At 47.3% G+C, this 24,485-nt stretch overlaps 1 pseudogene; it reads right to left on the bottom strand.

The window, feature by feature from the left end:
• Window positions 1-11,721: 11,721 nt before the first annotated feature.
• The window catches only part of LOC142789332 (uncharacterized), a 57,774-nt pseudogene continuing 45,010 nt past the window's right edge, over window positions 11,722-24,485 (bottom strand).

Below are 24,485 nucleotides of genomic sequence, written 5' to 3'. Positions count from 1 at the left end.
ATTTTGATATAGTTTATTCGTTCAGACTTCGCGTTTTTGAATGCGCGAGAAGGTCCAGACTTTTTGCGTGCACCTCAAACGCTGAGCGGCGTCTGCATAAAACGCTGATGATGGACCCACGTCATCTTCCATAACGTGATGAGAGGCGCGCTAAAACGGACTACTTAGCGTGGACCTACATGTGCAGAAGCTCCGCCTCCATAGCTTTTGTTTCAGTGCCAAGAAAAGCTCGCGCCGAATAGCAACCTTTTTACACGGGGTAATCCACAGCAAAGTGTGTTGAAGATCCTTTTGCGACCTGGTAGTGGGAAAGGCACAGGGGGGAGGAGAGGTGATGGTCCTGATCCCTTGTGAAGAAAGGCTAAAAAAAGCCTGGAGCAAAGCAGACTCAGAGCCTGCTGTCCCAAAAGGGTGCTCAAGAAAGCCTGCGCCGCCGTATTATAGTAACGGCAAAAGTTTTAGACGCCATACTGTGGCGCCTGAAGCTAGCTTAAATGACAAAACAAGCATCAAAGGACTCCTTGGGTGCACCGCTTCTCCCCCTCGAACGCGTCCTTACGCCAAGCAACCCCTTCACACCTGTCGTCGAGCGATCTCTGGAAAAGTTTCGAAGGAACATGGCGTGGAGATGCACAGTTGCGTCACCGTAGAGAGAGGTCCTGCCCTTTCCACAGACTTGACTGTGCCGCGCGCCGACTAAACGCCTAGAACTTTTCAGAACTCGGGGCGAACGTACACAAAAGCTGCAGATGGTGGTAAAGAGGAGAAGAAGAAATAGTTCGGGCCCGTGTGCGCAGAGCAGGAGATGAGAGTTTGTCCACCATTCAGACTCAGATTCACTGCGAAGGGCTTTCGAGACATTTTTTTCGGACGAGAAAACCCGCTGATGGTGAGGCGGCTGCGCAGTACGCCACCCGACTTAGCCAATAGTTTGACAGACGAATCGAGCTTTCGGAGGCAGCACAGGAGTAGGGTGAGCTTAGAGAACTCCTTATTAGAGAACAGTTTTTTATCAGCTGCGACCCGAACCAGTCGCGGTACTTGAAAGAGGGGAGAGCTACATCACTTGCTACAGACGTGCTTGAATTGGCAGATCAATCTTGGAAGCACCAGGGCACAAATTTTTTCAGAATCAAGAAATAAAATTCGGAAAAGTTGAGAATACCAGCACCCGAAGAAAGAGAGCGTGCACCGAAGAGCGTTATGCGATGGTTTCTTTGTAACCGAGTGGGTCAATACACTAACAGTTGTTGAACAAACTTCACACCTCCAAGTGTAACAAAATGTTCCAAGTGTGGTCAGACTGTATACAAGGTTTTTGCATGTCGTAACGAAGTGATAAAAACCCATCAAGTAGCATGTGTACACGTGCCACCAAAATACTTCAGTTTCATTCCCAGTTTATTTAGCAATATTTTTCAACAATCGTGTTGAAGACAATAATCTCGTGTCAATTATTTGTTGTTTTTATGCAATAGTCCACAGAGCACTATGAAAATCATAATAAAAGTGAGAAAGATGCAAGGACAGGAATTATAAGCTTTCAAAATGCTGCTTGACGACATTCCCAATCCTGAAAACAGGCCGGAGAAACGAGGTCATGTGATAAGAAAGTAACTACAGGCAAATAAACATACAAAATATGAGCAACCAACTTGCAAGCAAAACATGAGCAAGTTTAGTAGCAAGCCGTAACTGCAGATACAATGTAAAATCAGCAAACACTGAAAAAATAGGGTATACAATTGGAACAAGAAAAGAAAAAATAGAAATGAGCCCAGATGTATGTAACCACAAGAAAAACATGATGATAATGCCGGTAACGGTGGATTTGTGGAGCTAAAAATGGGCAGAAACTTTCTATTGTTGGTGCTGTAATGACAACACGGCAAACACGTGTCAAAAAGGGAATGCCAGCGCTGCCTTAAAAAATTACGGGCAAAAAGATTACAGTGCTAGGAAACACTGGAAGCTCCCCTGTTATAGTGCTTGGGAACTAGGTGTGGGAAGGATAGTTAACGGGCAGAACTAGGCCAGTTTGCCTAATTAACGGTTTGGTTCCGATGCTTCCTGAAGCTGAGCTTGAGGTTGTGCCCTTGTATTTCAGCGCGAAAGTTACTGCCCTGAGCATAATGACCCCCCTGTACGACCTGATCACCGGAAACATTGCGGAGCGAGAGGGCCGAATGACCCAAAATGTTTGGGAGAAGACCGGATTACGGGGCCCTCGTCCACGCGCGGGTACTACAAAGTGTAAAAACAGCAGAGCGTAATGCAGTGAAAGATTTCATTCAAGCTCAAGGTAAAGCCGCTGTGCGAAAAAAGGGAATCGGGAGATCGTTGTGTCGTACGAGGAAACGCGCCGTGCAGTTCGAGCAGCAGCAAATTGACCTCAGTTGACCAACAGTGAAAAAGTGACGGGGTCGGCCAGCCAAGTTCAACGTCGTGGCGTGCACGAGCTTGCCTTAAACCAGAAGCGACCGATTGAACGTTAAGAGTGAACAGTGTCGAAAGTGTCACTGATGGCAGAGACACCGCCCCATACACCGTCGTGTGAAAGGGCTCGCCACAATAGAACGAAGAAAATAAGAAGAGTTCGAGCGATCACTGCAAAAAGGGCGCAAACGCGACACGAAGCATACAGATGAGGTGCTGAGGTTGAGTTGCAATGGGTTTAGCAGTGTTGAACCTCTATATGTTGTGTGGTTGTTATCCTGCGTCGAGTGTGTCGAGTGAGTCAAAATGTTCGCTACGGTGACGTTATGTGATCGATATTATTGCACAAGTGCTGTAAAATTAGAGCCTTGAACGTTTGAATTGCTCTAAATGTGTGATGAAGTGTTCTACTTATGTACATATGGTCATGTTTTATGTGTTTTCAAGCTGAATTTAAAGGCGAATTAAAATAAGTGTTGAGAGTTTGACGCTTTATGAGCGATATATTGTGTTACGGACTTTTGTTGTGGTGATGGTTCACGTATATTTCTGTTGTTCTGAATACTATGAGATAATATTTCTAATTTGGGGGCAGTGTCACAAATGAGCGCGCAAGAAAGTGCGCGCCGCCGAATTATAGCGAAGCCGACAACGATAGGCACCAGACTGTCGTGGAGGAGCTAGCGTAAAAGAAGAAAACAAATGTCAAAGGACTCCTCGGGCGCACAGCTTTTCCTCCTTGAAAGCGTCCTTACGCCGACCAACCTCCTCGCATCTGTCGCCGAGCGATCTCTGGACAAGTCTCTAAGGAAAGGGACGTGGTGATACAGAGTTGCGTCACCTTACCAAAAGGTCCCACCCTTTCCAGCTCTCCCACTGTGCAGCGTGCTGACATAACTGCTAGAATTTTGCAGAACTGAGGGCGAATAATCCCCGAGTTATATACACAAGCTCCAGCTGGTGGTGATGAGAAGTAGGTGTTGGCGCCCGTGTGCGTAGAGCAAGAGATAAGAGCTCTCCCGCCGTCGTGAGAAGGTTTACATCTTCACTGACAAAGCAAAAGACCAAGAGGTCTTCCACTTGCGGGTAAAGGCTAGAATTACAACCAGTAGAAGAGGGTGTGTTTACCACCAGTGGGCGAAAATGAATTCTGCAGTCGCTGCACGTGAGTTGCCGATGTGCTATTAGCGAAGAAGTTTTCTTACAAAAGTTTAGACATTTGAGGAGGCGAGATTCTCTGGAAGAGAAACTTCGACAACAGCGCAGGACCTTGAGTGAGTGTTTGTTAGAAGTGAAACATTCAAGCTTTACTCAAAGGTCATTGAACTGACTTTTACGAACTTTTTATTCTTTCGGTGTCTTGGTTAGTTTATCACCTGAGATTGCATTCTTGTGCGTTTTGTTATCGAGCCCGTTGTGAGTGTATCTGATTGTATTTTTAGCCCGTTCTTCGCTTGGTGACGTATTATATTGCAATATGCTGAGTGCACATATTTGTGTGCGGTTTGATCTGCCGTATTTGAATATACATTTTTGTTTGCTATGAACTCTCCACTCTGACTTGTTCTTTTGACCACAGCCGGCCTTCGCTGGCGCGCCTACTGGTACCAAATCGACATTGTCCATGCTATTGTAGTGCAGTTGAGGGGGCTGAAATGTCGGCCCTTGAAATTAGCCCGGTGATGAGTTCCCTGATTTTAGGACCTGCGCCTGCACAGAGGCAGGAACCAATTGCCGAAATACAAATGGCAGGAGCAGTTCAAGCCAGGGCCTCATGTAATGTAAAGAAGAATACTAAAACACTAAAACTCATCGACATTAGGACGTTCGATGTAAAGACCAAGAGATTCAAGAAATTGTAGGAGAGGAATTCATTTATGTGAGTGTGCGAGGAGAGAAAAGGGAGACTTAATAAAAAGAAAGAGAGTAGAACAGTAGCACCATTTGTAAAGCAAAATGAACTGGTGCATCGTAAGTCGGTTTCCGGCTCTGGTAGAAAACTTATGCAGCTGATTGTACTGGAGGAGTTAAACGACACAGTGCTGAACTTGTGACATGACAGTATTACGGCCGATCACCAGCACGTAAAAATACGTTTGAGAAGATCACGAAAGAATTCTTCTGGATAGAAGTGCAGAGCGATGTTAAGAGATATGTTAAATCGTGTGACGTATGTCAGAAGACTGTTTCTAAAAGGAGAGTAGAAGAGGTTTCTTTGCATAAAATGTCGGTTGCAGAGCTACCTTTTCCTAGAGTGAACATAGATATTGCGGGGCCCTTCAACCTAATGTCTGATAAAAGATACTGATATGTTCTGATGCTGGTGGATGTGGCCACAAGGTATCCTCAATCGGTAGCTTTGATAAACTTAGACACCATTCAAGCAGCCGAGGCTCTCTTGAACATGTTCTCAAGATCCGGTATACGAAACTATATAGTCAGCGATAGAGTATAAAATTTTACCTCAGAAATGATAGGAGATGTAATATGGGTGGTAACAGCACAAAAACTCACTGGACAAAGAGAAGGGAGGAGGTGCCCTTCATGGTCAACTCACTAAGTGACCCTGCTATTTATGCGCTATGGGGTATAAATTCGTGATAGAACCCTGTCAATCCTAGACAAGATTCAACACGTTTCTTCTTGTGTGACCTCTCTACTGCCTAGAATATGTCCATCGTTTCTTGCTATTATACGTAGGTACCTCTTCCTGGTTTTCCTCTGCACTACCCAACATACAGAAGCGGGTTCTTCCCCTCCTTAAATTTTCTACACTATTCGGCGTTCATACTGGTTTAGCATGTTGATGTGTACACGTTGTTTTGATTATGTACTGAAACTTCATAGTACAATTTACTCTACGTTTTCTAGATAATAAATGGTCCCTTACGCTGCAATACTACTTTGTTATTTTCCGTCGGTAGTACTACAAGAACCTTACCTGCTCCTTTTAGTGTCCTCCACACTGAATTACAATCATAGTAGCTCTTCTGTTTTTGTTTGGCTTGTTTTGGATTTTCGCTGGGCTATTTCGCAAGTTGCTGCTAGCCTGTTCATCTAATATAGCACATATGTGTACTTTCCTCTGTTCCCAACTCTTCCTTGAACCATAATTCTTTCAAAATTGTAACTGGGATTCTGACGATTCTTTTATACAACAAATACAACATCTCAAAGGATGAAAATTCTAAACTGACCTGCGGTACCTCTCGATGTGCCAATAACAGGGCGGGTATATATCTAGTCCACTCATCAGGCCTTTCTTTACCCATTCGTTTGAATATAGTTTTCAGTGTTCTACTGAACCACTCCACTAACCCGTTGGCCATATGTAGGTACAGTGAAGTTAATTTATGGTCAATGGACATCAATCTGTGCGCCGACAACATCTATTCTGAGGTAAAATTCAATCCACTATCACTGAGTATCTATTTTTGTATTCCATATGATTAGAACGTGTTCAACAGAACCTCGACTACTTGAATTGTGTATGTTTTTGAAAACTACTGCATTAGGATACCTTGTAGTCACATCAACCAGGGTCAGAACATATCGATTACATTTACCTGACACTGGGTTCATAGTCCCCACAATATCTATGACCACTCTATGAAAACGCAGCCTGACAACCGGCATTTTACCCAGATGCTCCTTACCTACTCTCCCTTTAGAAAGACCCGTCTGACGTACATCGCATGATTTAACATAATGTCAATAGAATTTGGGGTGGCTGAATGCAGGAAACCGGATGGTCCGATCAAACATTTTTTTTGGACAAGGGTGCTCCCGATAAACGGAAAGTCGGGTTACAGTAGCACACTTGCACTGATAGCGGCTAATGCAGCGTCAGCCGTCAATCAACTGTTAAGTGGCGAAGCATGACGGCATTGCTACACTCGCCATCAAACAGTCTAGCGTTACCCTAGCGGTGACGTAGATTCCAGAGTAATCTGAAGTGCTCTCGAAGTGGGCGTACCTCAACAATATGGTCTACTGCACTCCTGAAACTTATCGAAAACAAGGCGTGGTTTGCGCTGAGAATCGCGTACAGCGTAACAGCGTGATAAGAAAACTGTAAGAAGGAACATAGCATTGGCCTCCTTTGAAAAAGGCACCGTCCCGTCTTTAAAGGAGATGAAAGTTGATAACGTAAAAAAGTACAAATAATAAAGTACGATACAGCAATAATAACAACAGAAACAACAAAATACACTATTTCAGTTCACTAACGTTCGCGGAACGGCTTGACGCGCGCCACATGGACGACTTCCGGTCAAGATCGGCGCCGTTCAGAATTCGAAAGGCCGTCGGGGATAACTTCGTAGTCGAGTGGGCCTAGGCGTAATTCTACCCTGTATCCAAGTACCGTCGTCGAAGTTTTTCACTGAGTCTGCGTATACCAAAACACGTGCACCAGGCTCGTATTCCATGAAAAAGAGGGAGAAAAATGTTTATTATATATATATATATATATATATATATATATATATATATATACATATATATATATATAGATATATATATATATATATATATATACAGGGAGTAGGAGAGAGATGGGCTGGTGCGAGCCATCCCTCAAACACACTAGGTGGGCTCCTCGTTACAGAAGCCCATTGGCAGCCAACGCGACTCGAGCTCGGTTGAACATGGCTGCCTTCCAGTCGTCGAGAATGGGGTTTGGTTTTGGGGTGAGGTGCGGAGTTTACTGGCATGTCCACACCATGTGAAACATGTCACAGGACTTCTCCGCACAGTGCGGGAATTTTTCTGTACACGCAGGATCAAGATAATTGAAAACTGCTGGGCATACCAGTGCTTTAGTGTAAAGGTGGAGGAGTAAGCATTCCTCGGCTTTTTGTAACGCCCTTACAAGGTTTATGAAAAATCACGTAGCCGAATTGATAGAATTCAGTAATTTCTCGTAATTTTAAGGCCAGATTAGCTTCGGGATTCGTTCCGGAAAGGTCTGAAGGCGTTACTTGGAGAGAGAGCGCACTGGCAGCGGCATCCACCGTTTCATTGCCTTCGAGGCCCGTGTGAGCTGGAGCCCATATAATGCTACGGGACGTGGAGCCCGGAAGTAATTAGTATTTTGTAATGCAGTACGCCAGGTATGGGAAGTATCCACGTTGAATATTTATGCAGGTTCCTCTCAAGTCTGTAATGATGACGCGCGAGTCCTGGTCTGCAGCAGATAGCGCGACGGCGACTTTCTCCACACGTGTTGTGTTCTGTACTCTAAATGTTAGACCATTCACCGCGATGTTTTGGTGGACGACTGCAGCCGTGTACCAGCCACTGTGGTGAGGGCCGGAGGCGTCCACGTTAAAAATGCTGTGTTGGTTTCCAGACTGGCGGGCTCGTGCCTCCGCTCACGCAAGGAGCCTGCCATTGTGGTCATCACGTGTCATGTAGGCCGGAGAGGGCACACGTGCAAGGCGTATCTCCATACTTCTTTGATGCGTACGCGCTGCTCCGTCTCTGTTGGGTGGTGCATGTGTAGTCGGGCTAATAGGCAGCGACCCGAAGGAGGGTTCGAAAGTCTCGTGTATTGATTGGTCAAGTGAGTCTCCCCGAGCTAAGCGAAAATATTTACCATCCCCAGGTCCATAAGGCGCTGGTTGGACGTAGGTAATGGGAGACCAAGAGCACGCTTGTACATCTTCCTGAGAATCACCTCAAGGGCGTTCTCTTCAAGCTTTCGCATGTGAAGGTAAGGAGTTGAGTCAAGAACTCGGCTGGTGACGAATGCATGCGCCAGCCCCAAAGCTTTTTTGCAACGTAACCCCCTGCACTTGTTGGAAACCCGGCGGACCGTACGGCCCACCTGGTGCCCCGCCTAACGCAGGTTTGTCAATTTTGTAGTGACTCGGCTTGATGTTTATGACTAAACAGACCTAGCACTCTGATGTCATCGTGTTCTGGGACGGGTTCGCTTCGTAAGGACAGTTCCATTTTGGCAGTGCTCTTCGCCGAGGGGCGTATGCGCACAACTTTCGATTTGGTAAGGGAGCACTGGAGGCCGCAGCGGCGGGCGTAGGCGTCCATGATCTCTGCCGCTTGCTGCAGGTTAGCTTCTATGTCTCCTACCGACGCGAATTGAGCCCATATGGTAATACTGTCTGCATACAGCATGAGCAGTATGCCTTCAACATTATCCAGCTGAGCCGGCAGTTCCATCATAGCCAGATTACACAATAGCGGTGAGAGGACCGCACCCTGTGGGGTGCCTCTCATACCTAATTGATAGGGGCCGTGTTCTTCATTTTGTATTCGAATGTATGACTCTCGGTCAGAAAGGAATGGTCAAATTTAATAAAACATGTTGTGTCCACAGTTGGTTTCGGAAAGGAGCTTCAATATTCTGTCATGTGTGACGTTGTCGCAGGCCCCCTTCAAATCAAGGGCAAGTACTGCCTTTTCAATAAGAAGGTATTCAACAGGATTTAGAATTTCGCTGTCTAATTGAAACAGGACACTCTGTGTGGCCTGGTGCGGGTGGAACCCAAACATTGTGTCAGCAAGTATGTGTTGGTTTTCTAAAAATTTGGATAAGCGATCTCGCACAATAGTATCCACCAGCTTTCCCGCACAAGAAGGGAGAGAGACGGGACGTAGGTTGGCCGTGTTTATGGCTTTGCCGGCTTTCGGAATTAAAGCGACCATGGCGGTCTTCTATTCAATTGGGATGGGTGTCCCACCAAGCCAGATTGAGTTTATGCACCCGAGGAGTGCGTGGTAGGCAGGGTCGGGAAGGTTGGCAAGTAATTTCACCTTTACTTTGTCTCTCTCCCGCGCCGTTCCTCGCTTCATTTTAGTCAGGGCTGCCTTCAGGTCATGGAGCTGGAACGATTGATTCAGCTCCGCGTTCTCAGAACCTGCACAGGAGTTCGCTGACCCTTTGATTTCCTGTTATACACAGAGGTATTTATCGCGTAGTTTGCTTGCCAATATTCAGGTGTCTCCTTCGAAGGCATGAATTGCCCGTTGCTGATATTTTTGTACCGCGGCTCTGATTTGGGTGTGATCGACCAAGGCACGAAAGAGACGCAAAGTGTTCCGGCTGAATATTTGTCGAGCAGCCATGTTGCATCGTCTACCCTATTCGAGACGGCGAGCTGGGCCGCGTACTCTGTCGCTCGTTGGGTAAGCTCGGCAATGCGAATTTTGAGTTTCAAATTGTGTTTTTGGCGGTGCCATCTACGGACAAGGTTGTGCTGCGCATACCAAAGGTGAAGGAGGTGATTGTCCACCCCCGGCGTAGCCTCTGAGAGTTGAACTTGAGTTTCCGTCAAACGAAGGTGTGTGACCGATTTTTGTGAGCATGCGTGGTAACCTGTTTCGCAAATAGGGGCCGGACTAGGGTAAGTTTTCCGAAACCTTGTCCAGTCGGAAATGTGGGCTTGGGCATAGGCACTTGCCATTGGTTTGGTTGTAACGGTGGTGTTGAGTATGCAGTGGGCACTGCCGAGGGTTTCCTCTGTGTTGGTCTAGTGTACACGTGTAATTTTTTTGATGAAGGTGAGGTCCGGCCACGTGGCCCGAGTTACGAAGATATCTACCCGCATTGGATGCGCAGGGTCAGTGTGAAGAGTGAGGCCCAGCGTAGACACAAGTTCAGCCAGCTTGCGCCCACGCTTCTCATCACTCACATAACCTGATAGTGTGCTGTGAGTGTTGAACTCACACACGATCACCAGGGGATCCCTGCTGGCCATCTTCAGGGCGCGCCTGAAGGGTGCTGCAAACGTTACATTTGCAAGTATGGGGAAACAATATATGTTAAGTACGTGGAGCGGCGAATCTTGTGTCGAGCGGAAGAAGTTTCACCATACCGTAGGAATACACAGTTTAAAGTTCCAAGTCGACAGGGTTAGCTGTATAATTTTTATGCACACAGATGCAGGAAGAAGGGTCCTGCTGGAAAGTGATGTAATTTGTAAGGGTGGCGCCACTCCCTGGCTTCTGGATGGCAACCACCCCCAGAAGGGAGCCAAGAGTTGATAGGAAAAGTCGAAGATGCGCCCGCTTCGTCTTGGACCAAAAGCTTCGACAATTCCACTGAAGAATGTTAATGGGGATAGCCGAGTTGGTTTTTGGGAAGCTCCTGCCCTTAGGGGTGCTCGCCATGGTGAGTTAGACTGAGGGGAGGGCGTTAGGCGCCACCCCGGAGCCAGCATTCGCATTGAGAGAGGGGTCCTCAACGCCGAAGAGCGAACAGCTGTGATTAACATCTATATCTATGTTGCCTCTAGAAGTTTTAACTGAGCGGCCAGAAACGTCCTTGAAGGGATCACCAATGCAGCACGAGGGGCGCAAAGCATGCGAAATTCGCTGGGCTATCATCACGAGGATTGTCTCTTGCAGTTTCGACATGCGGTGACCATTACTGATATTTGTTTTACATGGTGGCGAATCGGGCGTCTATGGTAGAGATACGGGCATCGAAATGCGCCTCACTTGCGGCGTTCACGCTTGTTGCTGCGTCTGTGGCCACGAGTTCACTTTCCATTAGCTCAGCCGCAGGGCAGGAGGGGAAGAAGGAAGCTGGGTGATTTTGGATTCTAACTGCGTAATTTTTAGTAGCATGTCCTTTTTGGCCCTGAGTGCTACTATTTCATTTTATTCTGCGCTCCACGCCAATGGGAGAGGAGTGGGAGGGGAGGCACGAGAGGCAGCCCCACCCGGACCGCTCACTTGTTGCCCATTTTTAAAGGCGTTGTCCCAGGCCCCGGTCTTGCCGTGTGCCTCCGTCGCTCGTTTGTCAAGGTCGCCGTGTGGTGGAGAAGCCATCGAGGGACGCATCTCATCACCCTGAAGGTGGTAGTGCTTTGTCATTTTTCGAGTTGTCCCGGCTAAGCTGGTTGCTGGGTAACCCATGATGGAGGCTTGTCTTCTTGGGTGCAACTTTTTGCCGCGTTTCGGGGAGATCATCTTCAGTGTTTGGAATTTCGCCGCAGATTCGCGAGAGTTGGTGGCATGGGCGCACCACACACGGAACACCGAGGAACACATACGTGAGAGGCCCGCACCCCCTCCACTGGCGGAACATGGAGTCCGCAGAGTTCACATGAGTTTGCAGGTTTGGGCATGCATCCGCGCGATACCTGACTGCTCCACACCAGCTGCAGACCGGGACAGCTTTTTAGTAGTTCTGCACGCAGATGACGATATTGTCAATGTGCACGTAACGAGGCTTCAGCTTACCCACGAATGTGATACGCGCCTTGTTCAATGTTCCGAATTTCCGTATTTTCACGATGGTGCCAGCACACCAGCAGACTAGATGTTAAGAGTTTCAGTGGTGTCTGGGTTGCGGACCAAGATCACTGCGTGGCAGATGTTGTTGCCATCTTGTTTTAGGTAACCGTGGAGCAGGACTGACCATTTTTCCGAATTCACTGCAAAGTCCCCGATGAGCTGGTCCGCCAACTTGATGTCCGGGGTATGCATGACAATGATGTTTTGGCCTCGCGATGGCAGCACGGAGATTCCGCGGGCCCGCTTCGGCCCGAGGTATGCTGAGATGGCAGCGCCGTAGCCGGTTTCCGTGAACACGCCGAGAAAAGAAACCTGAAGAGGACCTGTAAATAATTGGCTGCCGCGCGCTGCAGCAAACGATGTATCGTTTCATGACTAACAAGCCCCCAGCAACACATTGCAGCAGAAAAAACGTGAGGTAAAAGTTTTGTGTCAGCACCCCTTTAATGGTCACTCTAGCTGCGCAGATTACCTCTTGTGTCATAGGTGACCCCCGGCTACACGGATTTCTGGGTCTTCCAAAGCGGTTGTACTTTTCTTGAACTTCGCGGCGAAATTGCCGCTGATGACGGAGTAGTCGGCTCAGGTGTCGACGAGAGCTGCGATGCTGTGGCTGTCGACGAGAATGTCGACGTCGCAAGTTCATCGCCTAGCGTTGCGGTTGAGTCGCTTCGTCGGATCACCTGTACGACAGTTTGCACCACAGTTTCGACATTGCGTAATCAACACTTGTTCTGGTCGCAAAGTTTCGATGTTGGCGTTACGTTGAGGTGACGGCACGTTCTTGAAGGTTTATCATGGTGGTGTCTTCAGAGCCGGAGGAACAGCGTGTTTCCGCGACCAAAGCCACCACATTGAACACGAACGGAAAGACGCCCCATTATTTATTTGTTCTGTCCTATATATACATGTCTCTGTATTACGCGCATGTGCATGGCACTGCCCCAGCAGGAGCGGCATGACAAGAAGGTAACAAGATCGCAAAACCAAGATTATGCTACATCTCTCCTTTTAAGACATATCAAATTTCTATAACTACAAAAAAACATATGGTAGCAGGAACCAGCTCGTGTTACACTAACGAATACAAGGTAACAGGAACCACACACAGTATCAGCAACCACCTCGCGTTACAATAACAATTACCGAACCAAGTTCAAACCGCCAAAAAGAAACATACTGCAATACATTCATAAAGGCCGTAATGGTCTCGTTTTTTACAGCCCTACCAAATCGTGTGATATACTCGCCTAGACGCTGAGGCAACGACATATTACTTCGATCCACTCGATCCGTGCCCTGGAGGGCTTGAGGGTTAGTAGGCTGATTTCATTTCGTTTTCATTTTCATTTCATTTTATTTTCAATTCCAACATGATAGATCAAAAACTGTTTGGACCCATAGCCAAAGGCTAGAATAGGGTCCAATGATGCGATACCAAATGGCACAGTATTCAAACGATAGCACAAAGAACAATATCACATGTAGCAAAGCAATAGAACAAGGCATTGAACCTGGATACAGGATGCTAAAACATCGCGGATATAGTAAAGAAGGTTGGGCATTGTACAGACAAATATATTCAGATATTCGAATATATTGCTAGTTTCTGGGTTTTCCAGGCTAGGAGGAAACCCGTACGACCAACGTAGGTGTCCGGAACTCTGCTTGTCGTTTTCTTGACTTGCACTTTCTTGTTGCGTTCTATCTGAACGCCGTTCTTCATATCGACGCCATACGACCGCGGCTGCCTAGCCCGATGTCAGATGACGCTATCTGCCTGAAGTTCATGACCCACATTGTGTCCCCACGCTCCAATGGGCCAAGATGGCAGGCAGCGTGGCGGCGAATAAAATTTTGCCTTCGCTGGTCCCAGCGAATCATATTCTCTTTCTGAACCTCTTTCAGATTCAGCGCCTTTAGTATCAACTTGTTTGGGTGGAGAGGCATGGTAGTTCGAGACCGCCGCCCCATGAGCAGCTCCACTGGTGTTTTGCTTAGTGGTCCCGGAGTGTCCCTGTAGGCTAACAGAGATAAATAGGGACCATGAGGCTAACAGTAGCCGTTTCGCCGTTTTCACCATTCGTTCAACCTGCCCCTTTGCCTGCGGGTACCGAGGGCAACATGTCACACTTTTAAATCCAAACGCCTTTGTGAGCGCCTTCAATTCTTTGCTGACAAATTGAGCACCGTTATCTGTCACCAGAACTTCCGGTATACCATGCCTAGCGAAGACGTCTTTGATAAAGTTAACAATGCTACTGCTGGTGAGAGATGTCAGAAAACAAAAGTCTGGAAAGCGAGAAGGAAATACTGCCAAAAGCAAATAGTTACGGCCAATGAGATACAACATGTCTGCTGCGACCCTTTGCCATGGTGGATTAGGTGCGCGTTGGGATCATTGACTCGCTTGGCTGCTCTCAAGTTCACGAGTAGACACAGCAGTTGATAACAAAAGAAGAAAGCTGAGAACTTAAGCCCGGCTACCAAACAGATTCTCGTGCTCTCACCAAGCATCTCACGATACCATGATGGCCCTCGTAAAGGAGACTACATTTTCTTTTCTGGAGCGAGTGTGGCACAACGAGGCGAGGGTTATGCATGAGCACCCTTTTATACAAGCTCAATGTTGCGCGATCCTGCAAATATAGCTTAATTACGCTTGACAGCGAAGCTGGGCGCGGCCATCTTTTACAATGTGACAGCACAGAGTACAGCCATCGTCGTTCGCCTGCTCTTCACCCACCAATCAAATGTGATCAGATTCACTTAACTCCGACAACACTCCCAAAATAAACGAGTTCACTTCATCAACCAAAAGGAAGTCCTTGATTTTTTACGGGTGAAGCTCTTTATAGCGACACCCATTCATCCCTCGTAGCCGTTGTAGTGTGTAACAAGTATAGCAATTTGACCTCCAAGGTGGTGCCGGTGAGAAATTTTTTTGTGTGCGTTGTAGAACAATAAAAGATAGCGCTCAATATACATGCCAATGTCTGCTAAGGGAGTTGAGAGACAGGAGAATTCGGCTTTTAGTTAACGCGCACGCTGCGGTCCTCATTAGCAGCCATTGGCATATACATTGAACATTATCTGACAAGAAAAGGTTGCTACGTTATACTCGCTGGGGGTAATCTCCTTAGATTTAGAAAGGTTTAGCGAGCGTTCAGCCGCAGTGGAATGAATAAATGAAATAGTATATACCACGAACTCAAGGTGGTTAAAGGTGGGAAGTAGATAAGAAGTGCAAGCCGTAAGAAAGTGAAAGCCGAATTCTCCTCTCTCTCATTTCCCAATGGCAGCCATTGGCATGTAAATTGAGCAGTATCTGACAGGAAAAAGTTGCTACGTTATACTCGCTGGGCGTAACCTTTTTGGTTTTAGAAAGGTTTAGCGAGCTTTGGGCCACAGTGCCGTGAATAAAATGAACTACAGGTTTTCCCGCTCAATTTAATCCAAGAGCCATCCAAATTAATTTAGGCGCCAATCAATTTATTCCAGCCGCCACTCAAATTACTCCAGGTGTCATTCATTTTAATTCAAGTGCAACTGAAACTACTCCAACCACCAGCCGATTTATTCCTGACGCAAGCGAAATTAATACTGATGAAATTGTTACTTCAAAACGACCCAGACTTTTCGAGAATGCGAAAAGTGAATAGCTTTGGAGTGAATTTAAGAGGGGGAAACCTAGAATGAGTCACTAGTGACACAACGTGACTCGCGCGACTTCATCACGCCTATCACCCGCGTAAGCACTATTCACGCCTTCGACATGTATTCAAAGTAAACGCCTTCCACACAGTAATAAGTTGATACTTATTAACCAGGCCAATGATCTCATCACGAGTGACTCAGGTGACGTCCTCACGCATATCACCCACGCACGCACTGTCGCAACCTTCTGTCATTCATATCAAATGAAACGTCTTTGAAAGGGCAGGAGCTTGATACCTAAAGCTCGCCCAAGCGACCGGATCCCCAGTGACTCAGGGGACGTCATCACCCATATTACCCGCGCACGTAGTTTACTCGCTTGCCGACATGCATACCAAACAAAACGTCGAAAAGAGCAATAACGTGTTACCTATGACTCAGCCAACTCACTTGATCACGAGTCACTCAGGTGACGTCATCACGCCTATCACCCACGCACGCCATGTCTAACCTGCCATCATATATACCAAACGAAACGTCTTTCAGAGGGTAATAACTTGAACGCCGACAGTCGGCCTAGTGACGTGATCACTAGTGACTCATGTAACGTCATCGCGCCTGACACACACACACGCAGTGTCTAACCTGACTTCATATATATCAAACGAAACGTCTTTGAGTGAGGAATAACTAGAACGCTGTCACTAGGGCTAGTGACGTCATCAATAAGGACTTACGTGGCGTCATCTTGCCTATAACACACGCACGCGGTGTCCTAACCTGTCTTCATGCATATCAAACGAGACGTCTTTTAGAAAGTAATAACTCGAACGCTGTCACTCGGCCTAGTGACGTGATCACTAGTGACTCGCGCGAAGTCATCACGCCTGATACCCATGCAGACACTCTCTAACCAGCCTTCATGCATATCAAAGGAAACGTCTTTGAGAGAGTGATAACTCGTATGCTTTCACTAGACCTAGTGACGTGATAACTAGTGATTTGCGTGACGTCATCACGCCTGAAGCCCACGCGAGCACTCTCCAACCAGCCTTCATGCATATAAACAAAATGTATTTGAGAGGGTAATAAATTGAAAGCTGTCACTCGGCCTAGTGACGGGATCACTAGTGACTCGCGTGACGCCATCACGATTATCACACACACAGGAACTCTGTAACCTGCCTTCATGCATATAAAACGAAAGATGTTTGAGAAAGTAATAACTCGAATTCTCTAACTAGGCCCAGCGACGGGAGTACTAGTGATTTATGTGACGTCATTACGCCTATAACACACGCACGCACTGTCCTAACCTGTCTTTATGCATATCAAACGAAACGTCTGTGGGAGAGCAATAAGGTCAAACTTATGACTCGGCCAAACAACTTGATCAATAGTGACTTACGTGACGTGATCACGACTAACACTCACGCAAGCAGTCTCTAACGTGCCTTCATGAATATCAATCGAAACGTCATTGAGAGAACATTAACTTGAAGGTCATTGCAGGCAGCGTCTGCTAGTAAAAAACTGACTGCTCTCGCTGCACAGCCGTTCACCAGCTAACCGGTATATGTAGGCACCAGATTGCGCGTTTTGAATTCAGTCAAAGGCGTCTTTACATGGCTTTTGTTTGACTTGACACTTTTCTTGACTCTAGTAGATGCGATGGAAGAAAAAGTACCTTCAAGCAGCGGTGGGGTACAACCCAACATCAGCGTCCCACCACTCGTTGAGGGCAACGCTTCTTCTTCATTCATCAAATAGCTATAATAAAGGCGAAATGACAATTAAGCATTTTCGAAACCATACTCATTTACACAACATTCAACCGATACCCTGACCACTCTATGACGCATTTACTCAAGCTCGTCTTGTGGGAAGATGTGGGTGGCTTTTTTGTTGCTTCTTGTGTTTCGAAGTATGCCTTGAAAAAGCGGGAAGCCAGGCCGCACTACTGTGAACGGACAGGCCTTTACACCAAACAGTCACGCTTATTCCAAGCACACAAACTTTTAAGAAACGGCATGGCGTATAATGTAGAAAGAAAGGCACGAGTCAGGCACTGCATTCAATGGCGCATCCGCAAATGGTCACTTGCAAATAGCAATAGTATGTATCTCAAGTATGGGGACTGCCCTATAATATAAAGAATTTGTTTCACAGGATACCCAGATGAAATATTAGTTGAACCGAAGGAGTGGTAGACAAATCTTTTTGTAGCAAGTTTTGGAGCAGGCAGACCGTGCGTCTTATGCTTGATTACGGATATACAGTGTTAAGACTAGAGGCCGGAATATATGCAAATGCCTGTTTCGTGTCTTGCGTTCCTATTGTGTCATTTTGACACATTAGCACAAATTAAAGGGCAACGAGAGCTTTTACAGTGCTTTCATAGTGCCCATATATGCCTATTCGGACGTTGCTGCCTCCATCCGTATAAACGCCTGTACATGTCTGTTATCAAGATCTTTGCCTATATAAAGGCTACTTAACCTCAAATTTTGCTTTCAAGCACCGCTGGAGCACGGTATTCCTGTTATCCGGCAAAATGTAGATTTCGGGATACTGTGGGGTGCAAACTACACTTTATTTCACGAGTTACCTTTAGAATTGTCAAGCCTAGAAGGCGTTTTAGCTAAAAAGATGGTCGATTAGCCTCTACACATGTAAATCATTCATGTCGCGTCGTTTGCTCAGCCTTTTTCCAGCGTCCGCTCAGATGTGTTCGGAGCAGGAGGTGCTTCTGTGCAGCGACAGGAAGATGCAGAATGAATGCGAAACTGTGAAGAGATATCAGGGGAAGTAAAGTGCAGATAAAAACAGCAATATCTACGTAGTTTTGTTTTATTTGTCGTTTACATGTGGTGTTTCACTAGGTCACCTGAGAAGTTTTTATTTAGACAGTGAAAATTGTTGCGTGCCCAACGAAAAGCTTTGTATCACTAGAAGTTTTTTAAATTTGATCATTAGAAGCTGCGAAATCAAGATCTGAGTAGGTGAGCTTGAAACCATCGCTACATACTATGTAGATTTCGCAAGTCCAATTCCTTCTCCTCTATTAGTATCAGAGTCACTCGGAGCTGGAGCATCACACTACGTGCATGAGCACGTCATGCGTGCGCAAAGTACACTCGCATGCGTTGCCCATGTCAGCCCGTGCGCGCAAGTGGTGTTCTGCCATCTCCATGTTTTTTTGTATTGTACTGCAAGATTTTGTGGGATGGAACCCTATCTGCGCACACGTTTGGAGAAGCTGGCTTAGATAACGTATCCTTACCCCGATACACAGCGTCACACCGCTGCAACTTCTGTAAGGGACGATGCACCAAAACCACGCCCAGCATTGTGAATGCTGGCACCGCCACGATGCGAGAACTGTGAGAACACCAACGCAAACAAAATGGAGGCACCTTAGTCTCACATCTCTCTCGATATGAAATTAAATAAGTGTTATGTCCTTTCAATGTGTTCCAGTTTTTGGCAAACATTGCAGGTCGCTGTCTTGTATCGACATACCTGGGGATTGTGCCTGTCGTCGCATCGCCAACAGCGCTGTGTCTTTCTGCTTGATTTCGCCTTAGACGTGGAATGACCTGACTGCTGACTGGTGTGATGCACCGGCTCGACTTTCCGTCGAATATCCCTCTGCTGGTGACCGGCGCTCTCCGCTCGTTGGGCGATGTCATAGGCTTTGGAGAAGGTGAGACCCGTCTCCACGAACAGGCGTTGTTTTACGCCTGCGTCACGCAGTCCGCACACAATACTGTCACGCAACATAACGTCCAAGGGGAGCATAGTGGTGTTGGCCGGTGTATCAGTCGATCCTCCCTACTGCGCAGTAGCTGCAGCTGTCACGGTCAACGTCCCGAAATTGCAGTCAGCAGCGAGCTTTTTGAGAGCCGCTACGTATTCGGCCACTTTTTCGCCTTCCAGTTGGTCTCGCCGTTGGAAGCGGGTTCGACAGTAGACCTCCGCTGGCCTTGGGTCATAGTGCTCTTGTAGCGCTGCTACGATGTCGTCGTAGTCAACGGCTGCTGGAGTGTGTGGCTGAATCAGGGCACAGACAGTGTCGTATGTCTGCTCCCCACACAGCGTTAGCAGATTGGCCCTCTTCATTGCTGCATCAGTGATGTTGTTAGCCTCGAAGTAAAATTGCAGGCATCTAAACCACGATGACCATGATGAGCCGTTGAATTCGGGTGGCCGATATGGGAGCCCGTGCGTAGCCATAGCTTGTAGCTTGTCAATATCGTTGCGTAGCGTTAGTCCAAATTCACTTCCTCGTCGCCACAGTTATGTCGTTTCATGTGTTCCAGTTTTTGGCAAAAATTGCAGGTCGCTGTCTTGTATCGACATACCTGGGGATCGTGCATGTCGTCGCATCACCGACAGCGCTGTGTCTTTCTGCTTGATTTCGCCTTAGACGTGGAATTACCTGACTTCTGACTGGTGTGATGCACCGTCGAATATCCCTCTGCTGGTGACCGGTGCTCTCCGCTCGTTGGGCGATGTCGTAGGCTTTGGAGAAGGTGAGACCCGTCTCCGCGAACAGGCGTTGTTGTCGGCCTGCGTCACGCAGTCCGCACACAAAACGGTCACGCAACATAACGTCCAAGGAGAGCATAGTGGTGTTAGCAGGTGTGGCAGTCGATCCTCCCGCGCCAGCTCTCCAGCAAGACGACACGCAGCTGAGAACGTGGTCTGGACATTCCCTTCCACTGCTGGGCTGTGCCAACGTAGACGTGTACTACAACGGGCAGACCCATCAGCTCCCCTTGCTAGTCGTCCACGGTTCTGGGTCAAACCTTTTAGGACGAAATTGGTTCACCCCCCTTGGAGTGGTCATTGGTGGAGTTCACCACACACTCAGTTATCCGTCAGTGGAGCAGCTTTAAGATAAGTACAAAGCGGTTTTCTCCGAAGAAATACCAGGGAACAACGGACCTCTAGTCACACTGGAGCTGCGGGAAGATGTGACGCCGAAATTTTTGAAAGCTAGGTCGGTGCCTTTCGCCCTACGAACGTCAGTCAAGAATGAGCTTGACCGACTGCAGGAACAAGGGATCATCGAACCGACGCAACATTCGGAATGGGCGACACCACTCGTTGTCGTCCGAAAGAAGAACGGTACCCTACGTCTCTGCGTAGACTACCGGAGCACTGTCAACCTGGCGACAAAAGCATCTTCCTACCCACTGCCGACACCGGAAGAGGTTTTTAGCATGCTTCGTGGTGGAAAAATCTTCAGCACCTTGGACTTGACACAATCCTACCAGCAGCTGAAGGTGAGCGAATCAACGTCTGAACTGCTCACAATAAACACTATTAAGGGTCTTTACAAAGTTAAAAGGCTACCATTCGGAATATCTGCAGCACCAGCAATCTTCCAGAAATTTATGGAGTATACACTTAGCGGGATCCCAGGTGTTTGCGTCTACTTGGACGATGTTATTGTCGGTGGCGCCTCCAATGAAGAGCACACAGAACGCTTGGAGCTCATTTTGGAAAGGCTAGCAAATGCTATTTTGCGCATCAGTAGAGGAAAATGTGTTTTTGCAGTGCCTGAAGCGAAGTTTCTTGGACATCAAATTGACGCGCAGGGCTTCCATCCCACTGAAGACAAAGTGCGTGCAATCACCGAAGCACGAGCGCCTACTAACAAGCAAGAACTGCAGTCGTTTTGGGGGCTATTGACGTTCTACGACCGGTTCTTAGAACATCGAGCTACAGTGGCCAACGATCTATATCAGCTCCTGCAGAAAAACGTCCCATGGACTTGGTCGCCACGCCACCAAGAGTCATTTGTTGCCCTTAAGCAACTACTTCGCAATTCTACTTTTCTGCGACACTACGACGAAAGGAGACCCCTACTGCTATCCTGTGACGCATCACCATTCGGAGTGGGAGCAGTCCTCTCCCAAGTTGACGACCAGGAACTGGAAGCCCCGATCGCTTTTGTTTCGCGCAACCTATCGCAGGCAGACAGGAATTATTCCCAGCTAGATAAAGAGGGACTTGCCATGGTCTACGCAGCAGATCACTTTCGGCAGTACATTACCGGCCGGAAAGTGACTTTCATAACAGATCACCGGCCTTTATTGGGTATTATGGGTCCCCAGAAGCCAATGCCACAGACATTGTCGCCGCAAATGACACGATGGTGCATCAAGATGTCGGCGTACGATTACGAACTCGTACATCGCGCGGGGAAGAAACACCAGGACCCTGACACACTAAGCCGCCTGCCGCTAGACACCACAATAGATGAACCACCCCCGCCGGGTGATATACTCATGTTCGAGGCGCTGCCGAACCCTCCGCTAACAGCTGACACGGTAGCAGCATCAGCGCAGGAGTGCACTGTCTTGAAGGAAGTCTACGCAGCTATACAAGAAGGCAACGTGCCGAAGCTAAAGGGTGAACACTTCAACGCTTACCGCAAGCGAGCTGCGGAGTTGAGCACTCATCGCGGTTGCATCACCTTGGGATCAAGAGTTGTAATTCCAGCGGCACTTCGCGAACAGGCTATGTCGCTTGTCCGCGCAGGTCATCGAGGCATTGTTGTCATGATAAAGTGCGCCAGAAGTTATATGTGGTGGCCTGGTATCGACCATGATATAGAATAAACTTGTTTTTAACCGTTCGAGGCTGTCTGAGCTTTTTGTACTACCGCGACTAACACGTACGTCTATGTGCCGACGACAACACCGGACATAACAATAAGTAAGGCGAATAGATTTTGTCTGTGTGTTCTAACATTTTTGTCAAGCTTCATGCTTCTATTTAAGCAACAATTTGCACAAATTACAAACGTTGTCATAAGTAGTTCTCGCAGTGTCACGTACTACTTTGACATATGCAGGACCATTTTATCAGTTTCACCAAGTTGGGGAGCAGGCCCATGAGATGTAGGTCAAGCCGTTTTCCGTTTGGCATATCACCTTTTTATGACTCGCGTAGTACTGCAAATCTTGGTAAATGAGATCTTGAGCGCCCAGTGCATGCATTCCTTTTCGCTTCTCAAAACTCATAAATTTGCTTAAAGACCCCTTAAGGTGTTCACGCACAGAAGAAAAATTGAGCCTGTGTGGTTAGACCAAGTTAATACGCCGCAAAACAAAATCCTTTGGACGCTGTGCGCTCTGACTATTTGCGCATGTGTAGCCCTTCTCAGCTATGTCCCACAGAAATAGACCCAGAAATATGTTTGTTCGACGGTGCACACTTACCTGACCATGGTGAACTAGAAATGGAGAGACAGTATTCTGCAATCCCCGCGGAAAAACGCATGTCAATGCTAAACCATTACGCGTTTGTACCATTATAAACTAAAGAATTTTCGCTTGCTTTTATGTCGTAGAGGCAGATCGAACACCTGTTTGACGGCAAATTTGGGTTTTGTCAAAGTGTATTGTGCCTATATTCACAATTTTGGGAGCCTAAAACAGTGTTTTGGCCGCCTATTTTTGGTGCCTAAATTCCAGTTGTTTAGTGCCTGTAGAGCCGGCTTGTATAGTTACGACCTACTTGACATGTTTTCGCAACGCCGAAGCAAAGATGATGCCCGATTGAAACATGCACCGTACCTCAAAAAAATTGTTGTTCTAATAACGTCGAGCTTGTTAAATCAGTTATGAAATGGGTGATGAAAGAGAACCGGGGCAAGTCTATGGAAAACAAAATTTATTAGTATACAGGCAAATATGTTTTCATGAACACGCACCCGTAGTTGTGCTGCTGAGCAGTGTTCTACATATCAAGGCAGTCGAGGGCAGCTTGTACAAAAGTGTAATTGTGCCTATCATAAGCGGCACAGTTCACACGCTGGATGTGGGATTAAAACGCATTTTTATTTCTTCAATCCATTATTTTGTGGGATTGTCGTCTGCATTGTAGTATGTCTGCCCGTCGTCTGCATGACAATAAACTTTTGTGCCGGTTTTGTGTGATTCAATGACATGCAGACGACGGGCAGACGTTCTACAGTGCAGACGACAATCCCACAAAATAATCAAGTGAAGAATTGAAAAAAACGTTTTGATTCATGCTAGATACCCTAATGCTGGTTATTTATAATTCGAAGCTATTGCTTGAAGTAAAACTGAAGCAGACGACAGTGTGCCACAGCTGTTTTCAGCGAGTCTGTTTCACGCAGACGACGGGACGACGTGGTGCGACGCGATCTACAAGCCGGTGTAGTTTCAAGTTTCCGCCGTGTTATCGTTAGGTGAGCGCTTTTGCAGGCCTTGGAGTAAGTGAAAGTTTGCGCTTCGACTCCTGGTGCTATGGAAGACCGAGACTGTCGGCTCCCCGGAAGGCCACGGAAGGCACCTGATGGACCGAAAAGTACTCTCGCGTTTCCCCTGTAGATCGTTGCCGGATAATAGATGCTCACAGGCGCGGACGAGATTTAAAAGTGCTCTCAAAAACACTAAAAATCTATATAAAGACCGTGCGCTCTATTGCCGCTAGTGACCGTGACACAGCTAAAACACGGGGTGGTTCGTCGAGGAAACTTCGACTGCACGTGGTGGAAGCCCTGCAACGAATCATACAGGAAAACCCATCCTTCACGCTGGAACAAATAAAAAGGCTTTCAAGGGTGTGATGCCCAACAGTTAAGTGAGCACGTCGACGATTGATCGGCTTCTCGATGGCCATGGTTATTCGGTGAAGCTGCTGACACCGAGCCCAGTAGGTAGAAATGGCGCTGACGTGAAGCAGCTGCGGTGCCGATATGCCCAGTGGCTTCAGAGCGAGGGAAATACGCTGACACGATGCTACATCGACGAGACCACCTTCAACATAAGGGGCTCGCGCAGTTTCAGAAGGGCGAAACGAGGTGCTCCAGCATGCCGTTTGTCAACCAGTGCAAGGGGTGCGAATGTAAATGTTATAGCCCGCATGTCAGCGAATGGCCTTCTACATTGGACAATTTCGGACAAGCTCCACTGGGCTGTCTTCAACAACTTTCTCGCAGAAGTGTCGAGTAAAGTTTCACAGCAGAAGCAAAGAATACAGGCAGTGTTCCTGTTTCACAACACACCAGCCCACCGCCGCGCCGAACTGGCTGTCCTCGCGGCAAGTGACCACACAGTCAAATGGCTACCGCCATACAGCCC

The sequence above is a fragment of the Rhipicephalus microplus genome, chromosome 2 (assembly GCF_043290135.1).
Source record: "Rhipicephalus microplus isolate Deutch F79 chromosome 2, USDA_Rmic, whole genome shotgun sequence".
NCBI lineage: Eukaryota > Metazoa > Arthropoda > Arachnida > Ixodida > Ixodidae > Rhipicephalus > Rhipicephalus microplus.
The sequence above is the reverse complement of the archived record's forward strand: the minus strand, read 5'-3'. Positions and strand labels throughout refer to the sequence as shown.